The following is a 13,714-nucleotide window of genomic DNA, read 5'->3' as shown; positions in this document are numbered from 1 at the left end:
TCAAGGGGCGTTTAGTTTTTAAGCAGTACATTCCTAGTAAGAGGGCACGGTATGGGATTAAATTGTATCTGCTGTCAGAAAGCAGTACAGGATATGTGTATAATTTCTGGGTCTACACTGGTAGGGATTCCAGTATTGACCCTCCTGGTTGTCCGGCCACTTTTGGAGTTAGCGAAAAAATTGTGTGGGAACTTGCTAGACGGCTGTTTAACAAAGGTCACCATTTGTACGTAGATAATTTCTACTCTGGAGTGCAGTTGTTCAAGGAGTTGTTTAGGGTGGACACTGTTGCTTGTGGCACAATCCGTTCTAACCGGAAAGGCTATCCAAGGGAGCTTGTCTGTAAAAAACTTGAGAGGGGACAGTGCAGTGCCTTGCGGAATAATGAGTTGCTAGCTCTGAAATTTTCAGACAGGAGGGATGTCTACATGCTATCGACCATCCATGATGAGAGTACTTCCCCTGTGGCTGTTTGGGGTCAGGTTGCAGAAGTGCGCAAACCTGCGTGCATTTTGGACTACAATAGGCACATGGGTGGTCTTGATAGAATAGATCAGAGGTTAGAACCTTACACTGCTCTTCGTAAGTCTTATGTGTGGTATAAAAAGTTGGCCCTACATTTATTTCATTTGGCAACTTTGAATGCCTTTATTGTATACAAGGATTGTTCACCTGAGTCAAGGATGACATTTGTTAAATTTCAGGAGTCGGTGATAAAAAGCCTTATTGTGGTGGAACCGGCAAGAGTTCCTAGAGTAGAAGTGGTGGAGGATGTGGCTAGATTGAAAGATCGGCACTTTCCAGATCACATTCCTCCCACTCCCAAAAAAGACATGCCCACAAAGAAATGTAGAGTATGTGCCCGGAGATTAATCCGGAGGGAGAGTCGGATGTACTGCCCCGCATGCCCTTCAAAGCCTGGGCTGTGTGTTCCCGGCTGTTACAGAAGTTACCATACCCCAAAAAAATTCTGGGAAATACCTTGAGCGTAAGCTCTCTGTTTTATATTTTCATATGTTTCACGGTTGGCATCTCTGTCATGTATTTAGTTAGAGCTTTTGTGTTTGTAGTTTTGTGCTTATTTTATAATTAGTGGTTTCTTTGTTGTTTATAAACAAAAAAAGTGCTGGTGGTGTGCTTGGGGTGGCGCTTGGCTGGCGGTGTGCTTGGGGTGGCGCTTGGCTGGCAGTGTGCTTGGGGTGGCGCTTGGCTGGCGGTGTGCGTGGGGTGGCGCTTGGCTGGCGGTGTGCGTGGGGTGGCGCTTGGCTGGCGGTGTGCGTGGGGTGGCGCTTGGCTGGCGGTGTGCTTGGGGTGGCGCTTGGCTGGCGGTGTGCGTGGGGTGGCGCTTGGCTGGCGGTGTGCGTGGGGTGGCGCTTGGCTGGCAGTGTGCGTGGGGTGGCGCTTGGCTGGCGGTGCCAGCCAAACGCCAGTCCACACTCCCATCAGCTGGTGTGATTCTTGTATCAGGCATGTGGGCGTATGTAAGTGATGGGCCCTTGAGTGGCGCGGTCTGTCGATGTGAGTGTTGTAATGTGCTGGGCCCGTGGCTGGCGGTGTGAATGGTCTTGTGCATGTCATGTATGAAAGGCGTGTGAATGGACTGTAAAGCGGTTGGTGCCTTGTCGCGGCTTTACAGCTCACGAGCTGTGAGTCATTGGTTCAGTTTTTTGCCTTTCAGTTATTAGCAGTGCATTTCATTGTTGTGAAATCTCTTGTTAATAAAATTTGATCCACTGAACCATCACTCACCCTCGTGCCAAATCCAACTAGTATGTGTGGTAAAAATGACAAAACCTGCTCCGCTGTAATCAGGCGTCGCAGCACACCTGTGACACGCTAGGTGCCTCGGGTGGGACCCCGATGATGAAGCATGCCACCAACTTGGTTGGTGGTGAGGGGTCTTCTTCACATAACCTAAGTGTATTTCTTTTCACAATTTTAGTGTTTGGCACATCACGGACGTATGTGCACACATCAATATGATATATTACAAAAATACCTGTTTTTGTGGGGGAGGGCCCACCTATGTTTTTGGTCCTGGGTGCGGCCTTCATCTGGGGAAACCTACAAAACCCAGAAATGTTTTAAAACTAGACACCCCCAGGAGTCCAGGGAGGTGTGGCTTGCATGGCTCCCCCAACATTTTCTTACCCAGACTCCTCTGTAAACCTCAAAATTTGCATAAAAAAAGCATATTTTCCTGACTTTTCTTAGTAGGATCACTGCTCCAGCAGAAAATTCCTACTCCCCAGTTTTCCCCTCAGTCTCCAAAGTAAAATGAAACCTCACTTATGTGGGTCCCCAAAGCAGAGTCCGTCTAAAGATGTATAAAAGAATATGCCCTTATAAACTCGCTGTGCTATCCCTTCTATCTCTTCAAGTTTTGGGCCTTATTCTGTTGCAGGCACCTGGCCCACCCACACAAGTGAGGTATCATTTTTATCGGGAGACTTGGGGGAACGCTGGGTGGAAGGAAATTTGTGGCTCCTCTCAGATTCCAGAATTTTCTGCCACAGAAATGTGAGGAACATGTGTTTTTTTAGCCAAATTTTGAGGTTTGCAAAGGACTCTGGGTAACAGAACCTGGTCTGAGCCCTGCAAGTCACCCCTCCTTGGATTCCCCTAGGTCTCTAGTTTTCAGAAATGCACAGGTTTGGTATGTTTCCCTAGGTGCCGGCTGAGCTAGAGGCCAAAATCTACAGGTAGGCACTTCGCAAAAAACACCTCTGTTTTCTTCCAAAATTTTGGATGTGTCCACGTTGCGCTTTGGGGCGTTTCCTGTCGCGGGCGCTAGGCCTACCCACACAAGTGAGGTATCATTTTTATCGGGAGACTTGGGGGAACGCTGGGTGGAAGGAAATTTGTGGCTCCTGTCAGATTCCAGAACTTTCTGCCACAGAAATGTGAGGAACATGTGTTTTTTTAGCCAAATGTTGAGGTTTGCAAAGGACTCTGGGTAACAGAACCTGGTCCGAGCCCCGCAAGTCACCCCTCCTTGGATTCCCCTAGGTCTCTAGTTTTCAGAAATGCACAGGTTTGGTAGGTTTCCCTAGGTGCCGGCTGAGCTAGAGGCCAAAATCTACAGCTAGGCACTTCGCAAAAAACACCTCTGTTTTCTTCCAAAATTTTGGATTTGTCCACGTTGCGCTTTGGGGTGTTTCCTGTCGCGGGCGCTAGGGCTACCCACACAAGTGAGGTATCATTTTTATCGGGAGACTTGGGGAAACGCTGGGTGGAAGGAAATTTGGGGCTCCTCTCAGATTCCAGAACTTTCTGCCACAGAAATGTGAGGAACATGTGTTTTTTTAGCCAAATTTTGAGGTTTGCAAAGGATTCTGGGTAACAGAACCTGGTCCGAGCCCCGCAAGTCACCCCTCCTTGGATTCCCCTAGGTCTCTAGTTTTCAGAAATGCACAGGTTTAGTAGGTTTCCCTAGGTGCCGGCTGAGCTAGAGGCCAAAATCTACAGGTAGGCACTTCGCAAAAAACACCTCTGTTTTCTTCCTAAAATTTGGATGTGTCCACGTTGCACTTTGGGGCGTTTCCTGTCGCGGGCGCTAGGCCTACCCACACAAGTGAGGTATCATTTTTATCGGGAGACTTGGGGGAACATAGATTAGCAAAATAAGTGTTATTGCCCCTTGTCTTTCTCTACATTTTTTCCTTCCAAATATAGGAGAGTGTGTAAAAAAGACATCTATTTGAGAAATGCCCTGTAATTCACATGCTAGTATGGTCACCCTGGAATTCAGAGATGTGCAAATAACCACTGCTCCTCAACACCTTATCTTGTGCCCTTTTTGGAAATACAAAGGTTTTCTTGATAGCAATTTTTTACTCTTTATATTTCAGCAAATGAATTGCTGTGTACCCGGTATAGAATGAAAACGCACTGCAGGGTGCAGCTCATTTATTGGCTCTGGGTTCCTTGGGTTCTTGATGAACCTACAAGCCCTATATATCCCCGCAACCAGAGGAGTCCAGCAGACGTAACGGTATATTGCTTTCGATAATCTGACATTGCAGGGAAAAGTTACAGAGTAAAACGTAGAGAAACATTTATGTTTTTTTCACCTCAATTTCAATATGTTTCTTTTTCAGTTGTTATTTTCTGTAGGAAACCCTTGTAGGATCTACACAAATGACCCCTTGCTGAATTCAGAATTTTGTCTACTTTTCAGAAATGTTTAGGTTTCTGGGATCCAGCATTGGTTTCATGCCCATTTCTGTCACTGACTGGAAGGAGGCTGAAAGCACAAAAAATTGCAAAAATGGGGTATGTCCCAGTAAAATGCCAAAATTGTGTTGAAAAATTGGGTTTTCTGATTCAAGTCTGCCTGTTCCTGAAAGCTGGGAAGCTGCTGAGTTTAGCACTGCAAACCCTTTGTTGATGCCATTTTCAGGGGAAAAACCACAAGCCTTCTTCTGCAACCACTTTTTCCAATTTTTTTGAAAAAAACAAAATTTTCACTGTATTTTGGCCAATTTCTAGACCTCCTTCAGGGGAACCCACAAAGTCTGGGTACCTCTAGAATCCCTAGGATGTTGGAAAAAAAGGACGCAAATTTGGCTTGGTTAGCTTATGTGGACAAAAAGTTATGAGGGCCTAAGCGTGAACTGCCCCAAATAGGCAAAAAAAGGCCTGGCACAGGAGGGGGAAAAGGCCTGGCAGCGAAGGGGTTAATCTGTCCCTCGTCATCATTACAGAATGCAAGGAGTTTTCTTGACAGCACCATAAAAACACACAAGCACTGGAAAAGATGATAGGTCTTTAATTTTAGCTATGAAAAATTAGACATTTTCTATTTGTCAGTGTTTTTTTGCTCAATGCCATTCAGGATAAGCAAAAACAATAAAAATAGTTATTTGCGATGCTGAACAACGATGGGCTAAAACGTTTGATGATGCATATATATGCATGCATCATCACGCATGTGGATGTAGGCTTCATGATGTTATGGCGGCCCCAGTGTTATAACATGCATGCTCATGCATCATAACTTGGTAGCCATTTTGATTTTTGTTTTAATTTGCCATTTCCAGACTCCACACTGGCGCCACTTAATGGCATCCTGTATGCTGCAGCACATCTCATCCATGGCCTGAAGAAATATGATCACATCAACCCCATTCTGCTGGAACTTCATTGGCTCCCCTTGCTGGCCTGCACCATCTTCAGAACCAGCTGCATCATTTACCAAGCCATCATGACCAGCAGTAGCTTATCTTGCAGGCAACCTCACCATCTCTTGTGGTTCTTTGTACACATACAGCCAGGACAAACTGCAGGCGAAGAAGTTTGAAAAAAAGAAGCTCATATTTTCTATTTTTGCACCTAGGTTCTATATCAGACAACTTGTAATGTGTCTTTATTTCACAGAGACCTACTTTTACAGATATAGACTGTTTATGGCTGCATGATTTTCCCCTTTATTACTAGACACTTATTAGGGTGTTTCCCTATGTTTCTTTTGCACACAGTAATTGTTTTTGGTATTGTATTTAGCTGCACAGGGATACATCCGAACAATAGGCATCTCTGTATGGCTACACTTGCTGTACTTTATTGGATTCCATATAACAAGTGAGACATCAGAGGGAAGAGGTGAGACGGACAAGAGGTGTGAGGGTAGATGTGGAAGAGAGGGAAAGTAGGTCATAGTAAGGGTCTTTGGGACTTGGGGGCCTGAGAAGGGGGGCAATGGTGACACTGGCATTGACAAAACCAACAGGTCGCCTATGGGATCTACTGGTTTTAGCAATGTTTTGAAGCCATGCTGTACAGCAATATGGATGCTTTGCAGTGTGCTTAATACAAATTTTAAAAAGTGCTGTAATGCAACTAGAGCTAATGCACAAAAACAGTGAATTAGCATCATGCTGCACAGCAGCCACGCTGTTATACTGCATGGACTCCCAATCATTGAAAAAGTTGCCCATGTCTATGCTGTACAGCATGAAGAAAAGGCAATGCCAGAGTCAATAGTCTCAAAGGAGAGACCTATTGGCTTTGTTAATGCTAGTTAGGTTGCAGCAAAACACACCTGTGATTCTGAGCAAATCAGGTAATCTCCCATTGCGTTAGAAAAAAATCCTGTTGCATAAGAAAACAATAGAGAACATTCCACAATAAAAGCAGATAAAGGCCCACATTTCAACCTCGGTGGTCTTTTTCCAAGACTGCCGAAGTTCCTCCGGGCCGAAGACCGCCAGTGGTGGCGGTCTTCCGCTAACCATATCATGACTGCTGGCAGCCCTCTGCCCTTTTTCAGATGGAGAACCGCCAGCAGCCACAATGGCGGTCGGCGGTGAAGTGGAGGTGGCTCCACCATCACCGCCATGTCATCAGAACACCGCCCACCGAATTACGTCCCAGTACTCGGCGTGGTGGTGTTCTGGTGACGGGGTGCTGGTGGTGGAGCAGCCACCATGGATCCCGTTCCCTCCCAGAGGATCACCGGAACAGGTACGGTGATCGTCCGTTAGGGGAGGGGAGGTGTTGTGTGGTGTGTGCGTGTATGGGGGTGTGAGTGTGAGTGTGTAGAGGGGTTGTGTGATTGCTTGTATGCATGCGGGGGGTGTAATGTGTGTATGGGAAATGTGACGTGTATGTATGTGTGCATGTCTGTGTCTGTGTTTGTATGTGAGTGATGTGAGCGTGCGTGTAGGGGGGGTTGGGGGTGTGGGGTTTCTGTGGGTGTGGGGGGGCAGGGGGGTGGGGAGGGGGTCCTACCACCTTTGGGGGGTTGTAGGGGGGTCATGGGTGTTGGCGGAGGATTCAGGGGAGGGGGAGGTGGGATGGCGAGACCCCAATCGGTGTCAGGGAACAAATTCCCTGGCACTGATAGTGCCTACTGCCATGGATTTCGTGGCGGTACAAAACCCCACTAAATCCATGGTGGTATGCGGGGTCCTGATACCACCGGCGGTCTAGTGACGGCCGCTGGGCTGGAGACCGAAGTCTCCAGCCCAGCGGTCGTTACCACCCTGGCGGTCAGTGTGTGAAAGTGGCGGTTTTGCATGGCGGTAATCGCCATGGTCAAAATCCCTTTTTTTTTTTGCCGGCCTGTTGGCGGTATTACTGCCGCTTTCACACCGACCACCAGGGTTGTAATGAGGGCCAAATTCTGTTATAAAAAAAAACATCAATTTCAAAGGAGATGAAGGCTTCCTGGAAGTGCATGTGGCCTAGTAAAACATAGCTACAAATGGCAAGAGGTTCAACAAGGACAACAGGGAAGAAGAAGTAATGAAAATAGTACCTCAATCATAGTGTGATCAAAGGACATTAATCAAGCTGAAGCTATAAGTACATGGTCCATGTTCCTGCCAAAAGAAGAGGAAGTGAGACCAGTACACACTGGCCAATTAGAAGGCAGCCAAAAAGAGTGACAATGAAGCCAGTGAATGTTACGCAATGGGAGGGGTGCTAGTCCCATAGGATGTCCAGAGAATGATATAGTGGGTTTGGCCCATACCTGAAGGGGGGAATCAATGAGACCATGGGAGGGGCCCGTACTCCTGGAGCTAGAGGGTCAGAACACCAGCACTAATGGGTCAGGAAAAGGCTGGGGGAGGCAAAGTTTCGGAGATGGATTGTGCAAGACGGTGAGTCCCTCTCTTTGCATGCTTCTGTCAGAGCAGGTCTAGTCAGAGTCAATCAAGCGCAAGCAGAGGCCTTTGGCCTTTTCCCTGTTGAAAGCCAAACTGTCAGCAATAGAACACAGTCGCAGAAACTATCACCATTGGAATGGACAGGCGCACTCTTCCAGTTCAAGGTCTCTTCACCAGCACCAATATGAAGTCAAGAATCCAGATGGCAGCTTTAGGTTTCTTCAGCTGATGGTAAATGCAGAGTGCACCCACTTCCCAGGAGTCTATTTGAGGATGTTTCGTAATTGTCTTCAGCCAATGTGTAGCTTCTGCCCAATATTGTAACAGGTGGGGGCACTCCAAGAACATATGTTTGGAGTCAGCTGCAGGGGTGCTGCACCTGGCAGAAGAATCTAAAACTAGAGGGAATAGCCTGCCAATTTTTGCAAGGGAGTTATAGGTTCTGTGTATTACATAAATTGTATTAGCTTCAGTCTGGCATTGCAGAAAACTTTCTGATGATAGACCTCTAGCCCTCTCTTTATCATTCAGAGCCCAACCAAACTTGGCGGCCCAAGTGTCTCTTGCAAAATATAGTGAGACCTGTGTGAGAGCAATCAGAGATTTGTTGATCCAGCTAATTTGTTTGCGGCTATTACCCATTCTGTGCAAGGTGCTCACAAGTCAATGTGTGGTTGGCTCTGTGTCTACTGTCAGCCATGTCATTTTAAGCGTATGTCATGCAAAACCATAGATTAGGAACTGACCATTGTGGAAGTTAAATTGTTCAGTGAGGGCTGGGAATGACAGAGGCTGGCCATTTAGGAGCAAGTCACCTAAGGTTGTGAAGTCAGCTCGGTCCCATGTGGCATATTTAATTTACCTGTAAGTCCCTAGTAAAGTGCACTACATGTGCCCAGGGCCTGTAAATTAAATGCTACTAGTGAACCTGTAGCACTGATTGTGCAGCCCCTTAACCATGTGTTAGGCCTGCCATTGCAAGGCCTGTGTGTGCAGTTTCACTCCCACTTTGACTCAGCATTTAAAACTACTTGCCAAGCCCTAAACCCCCCTTTTCCTACATATGTCACCCCTAAAGTAGGTCTTAGGCAACTTATGGGGCAGGATGCTATGTAGGTAAAGGCACAACATGTATTTATGTGTTGTTTTACTTGTCTTGGTAGTGAAAAACTTATAATTCATTTTCCACTACTGTGAGGCCTGCTTCTCTCAGAGACTAGCATTATAATGCCCTCATATATGTTTAAGTGGTAGATTCTGATCAGGAAGGATTAGCCATTTCATTTTGGTATGGACACAATGGGAAGAACAAATCCTGCTTACTGATGAAGTTGAATTTAATATTACTATTTTAGAAATGCCACTGTTAGAAAATGTGCATTTCTCTGCATTTACTATGATCTGTGCCTTACAGCCTATCTCCAATCCACATCTGGTCTGTGCTGTTCGACAGCTCTCTTTGTGCATTCCACCCAGACAACCACAAACATAGGACACTCAGTCACATCTGCATTCATCTGCATACTCAATGGGTCTTCCAGGGCAGGAAGGGTGGAGGGGCTCACTCTTAGATTTGCCCTCACACAAAGGACTGATAACCCTCACAGGGGTCCAGGCAGATAGGACTGGGCTGGAAGGGGAACTTGTGCACTTCAAAACCACTCTTTGAAGTTTCCCCCACTTCAAAGGCATTTTTGGGTATATCTTATGGGTCTCTGACCCCATCAAATCGGACACTTCTGGACCTACGCCTACACCCTGTCAGAGGAATTGCGTGGCAGCCTAAAGGACTCGTCTGGACTGCTTTGCTGAGAAGGACTGCTGCCCTGCTTGTTGCCCTGCTGCCCTGCTGACCTCTGACCTTGCTGGAAGAACTCTGCCTTCTCCAAAAGTGCTCTCCAAGGTCTTTGATTGAGCTTACCTCTTGTTTTAAAGTCTCAGGCCCAACAAAGATTTTAACAGCTAGCTGTTAGCTAGTTTTCTGACTTCAGTGTTGCCAACAATTACTTCAGCAACACCAGCACCGATGCGCAGCTGCTCCCGCTCTGGGGACAACACTGCATGCAATGATCGGGACCTGCAATGCAAGTCTGATGCTGACACAGCGCTCTGACTTCACGCAGTATGATCGCAACACTGCAATATCGACTCATCACGTCTTGACCGACTGGATTCATCGACACCGCTGGGTCACAAGGAACCTATGCCTCGTCACCGATGCTGCACCAACTCCCTCTGCAACCGGATGGACCCGACGCCTCACCTCCCGCCGTGAGAGTCCCAGTTGGAGCTATTGGGTTTCTAATTGGTTTAGTGGGAATTCATTTTAAAAATTCATAACTTTGCTTGCGTAAATTGGATTTTCAATGTTTTGAACCTATTTTATTCAGATAAAGATTATCTATTTTTCTAAACCTGTGGGTGTATTTTGTGGTGTTTTCACTGTGTTACTATCTGCATTATTGCACAAATACTTTGCATGTTGCCTTTTAAGTTAAGCCTGCATGCTCTATGCCAAGCTACCAGGGAGTGAGCACAAGATAATTTAGGTTGTTTTGTAAATTACCCTAACTGGATTTTGATCCCTACTTGCACAAGGGTGTATACCTCTGCCAAGTAGAGACCCATTTTCCAGCATTATCCTTAAGACCAGCAATGTTCCAACTCAGCAAAGAGAAAGGATGAATGGGATATAAAGGCCCCTCAACAGGACATCATTCCTATCAGACTTGTCAACAGGAGGAGAGTCTCATAGCAAGGGGAAGAACTTTTTGAACTTGTATCCTCTAAAATTTAGCCCTTTGCCAAAGCATCATTCCCCTCAGTTATGTCAGTGGGGGCAGAGGGGTTGTTCTAAAAGAGCTATAAAAAGTAAATTAACATTGGATAAAACTTCAAAACGATTTGCTACTGGTGCACTAAATTCATTTATTCCCCTCCGTTATGTCAGCGGGGAAGGGTGCTCAAAGGATATCAGAAAGTCAATCAACACTGGATAAAACTTTAAAATTATTTGCTACTGGTGCACTAAATTTATCCATATTGTGAGAAGGAAGTGTATGAGCAGGACCAAGCAATTTAGGAACACAAGCCTCAGATATCGCATTTGCTTGACTATTATTGTCATTGACATGAATCCTGAATGTGGATGATTGTGAGCCAGCAGGTGGGAAGGACAAGGTTTATAAAAATGGTCTAGAGGTACTAGATTTATATTGCCACGGCTACAGCTTTACTTTAGCTTGCAAACAGCAAACCTTCCACCAAATAAGGGGATCTAAAGTTTATAATAATCCATCCAATTCTTCATGTTAAAAAAATGTCATTGGTGAATGAGAGGGGAAAGCCCCTGTTTCGCACAAGCCAGTCCAAAACTTTGTTATAAAGTTCCTCATGTGTCTCCCCAGATCATTTCGTAAAAAGGTAAGAATCGTCATGTAGGGCATGCAGCAGTGGGAAGATTAATGACTGACCGACTGGAGTTACGGGGAGGCTCCCTGGATGCCTTCACAGCTATGCGAGTATTAGCTAGAGGGTTAACTCCTCTTCAGTTAAGCACTGCCTGGCTCTGAGGAAGCATTTGGGACACAGCATAAGAGTGATACCCAGGTGTCTGAGGGACTGAGTTGAGGCTACTCCTACTGAGTAATGCCCTCCTGGGTGCCTCTGAAGAAATGGCGCTGAGAGTATTAGGCTGACCAGCATATATAGCTTGACTATCCTAGATTGTCAAGTTAGTAACAGTGGCAACTGGAGGTTGGTACCATAGAAAAATGGCTAGTTTAGACTCTATAACATTTATGCGATTGATGAGGGAAGAAAGTCCAGCCTGAAGAAGTGCCTTAAATTAAATGAAACAGTCCTCCATCAATTGCTCATTGCTAAAAGAACTTGATACTGGAGCACTCTCTGCTGCCACCATGATTGCAGAAGGAGGATAAAAGTGTCCCTGAAGCCAAAAGTAACTTGTTTGGCTAGCTACCTCGCTAGGCTTTTTACAAGTATTCTGCTAAGGCCTCTTGATGCCACCTGCCGGCTGAAAACTATCAGTATCAATTATGGCCACATCCGTCATTTGCATGGCACTCTTAGTGGAGGAATTAAGGGAAGAGGGTAGTGTTGATCCAGGGGACAAAGAGACAACTGAGGCAACTATGGCAGAACACAGGCTTAAAGTCTTCTTTCTGTTCGATTAATTTATTTGCTAATGAGCCCCATTCTCTTTTCCAGCATCCTATCAATAGATGTGCCTTTGATGGGGGGAGTGGGAGCTGTAAAGGCACCAGTCACTTTCCCTTTGCCCATTTTGAAAGCAAATAAATAGCCTCTTCTGGCAGAATCAAAATGCCTCACACGTGGTACACAGACACAGAGGAACAAAAGCCAAAAAGTACCTTCAGGAGGAACGAAGAGGGGTGGCTCAGTCCAGCCTCCTCCAGCCCTGTTGGGCACTAACAGGCCTGCGTTTGGCCCGGTCATCCCGTGGACATCCTGTGCTCATCTTGCTTTATGGGGAGCATTCATTGAATTACTAGCACTCGCAAACACTGCTGAGCGCATCCCCTTCACAGTTGACTCTGGGCCTCATGGTGTGAGTTCTTGGGGCCCCTCTTTCTGGGAGGAAAACTATGCACCCCACGCTGCAGGGAGTGACAATTGAATTAGTAGTGCTCACTAGCACTGCCAAGCTCCTGCTCGTCACAGATGACTCTGGGCCTCATAGTCTGAGTCCTTAGAGCCCCTCTCTCAGTACCTCCGGTAAGAAAACAACACAACCTGTGCCATGGGGTGCAGCAATTGAATTAGAAGCGCTTTCTGCTGAGCTCCTCCCTATCACTGATGACTCTGGGCCTTAGTACGAGTCCTTAGGGCCCCTCTCTCTGGGAGGAGAACAATGTATCCCGTGCCACAGGGAGCAGAAATTGAATTAGTAGAACTCGCCAGCACTGCTGAGCTCCTCCCCGTCAAAGCAGATTGTGGGCCTCTTAGTCAGAGTCCTTAGAGACCCTCTCTCCGAGAGGAAAACAATGCATCCACCCACTCATTTACTCGCCCATCCATCTTTTCACCCACCCATCCTTTCACCCACTCATCTATCTTTTCACCCAGCCATCCAGCCATCTTTTCACCACCCATTATTTCACCTACTCATTCATCTACCATTTCACTCACTCATCCTTCCATCTTTCATCCTCCTATTTTTTCAGTCACTCATCCATCCATTCTTTCATCCACCCACTCCTTCACCCAATCAACCATCAATCCTTTCTGCTACTCAGTCATCCATTCATCCATCCTCCTTTCTCTTTTCTAACAGCCATCCTTCTCTCTTCCTTTTAGTGTTAATTATGAGTTTTTTTATCTTCCAAGTTACAGAAAAAAGAGGCCCATAAAGAACCCCATCCCCGCTGCAGCTGCCAAAGTGGAGGATTCACGTTGCCCATGGTTCCTACCCTACTTGAGATGAGTTCGGAAAGATCAAACCAAATTGCCTTGGCTAAATTGCTGCTTCAAGCAGGGATACAGCCTACAGAGCCTGGGGATGGCCTAGTCAATGGTTCTGACTCTCACCCATCCATTTCTGTGGAGGCGAAAGATCTTTGATCTTTGAACCTGCACAAGAGGCCTTCGGGAGGTGGCTGCTGACTAAAAGAAAGAGTCAGAGCAGCCCAACAAATAATGATATCTTAAAGGCATTCTTTTTCTGTATAGGAAACTGACCTCTAGGATATCCTGAAGCTTTCACGTATCCCCTGTGTCTAGTGTATTGCTGATTGGGAACACATTTTCCTATTTCATTTACGTTCAGTTAGATGTTTTCAGTACTACAATGAGATAGATATACTAAAAACTACATCAAGAACTACAAAAAAATTGAGAAGTTATTTTCATGAACTGGCTCTATATTGTGATACATGTTACCTTGTTATGTAATGTTATGGTCTGTTTGCCCTGCTTCGGCTATATTATGCTGTGCCTTATCCGGATATATTTTGCAATCGAACCAGAACAGATGTCCCCTTTTGTATTTTCTCTTTCTCTCCAAATGGAGCTACTGCATATTCCCTGTATTCACTTTGAGCCAACCAGCCCTCACCCGC

Source organism: Pleurodeles waltl, chromosome 4_1 (genome assembly GCF_031143425.1).
Source record: "Pleurodeles waltl isolate 20211129_DDA chromosome 4_1, aPleWal1.hap1.20221129, whole genome shotgun sequence".
Classification (NCBI taxonomy): Eukaryota; Metazoa; Chordata; class Amphibia; order Caudata; family Salamandridae; genus Pleurodeles; species Pleurodeles waltl.
Note: the sequence above shows the minus strand (reverse complement) of the source record.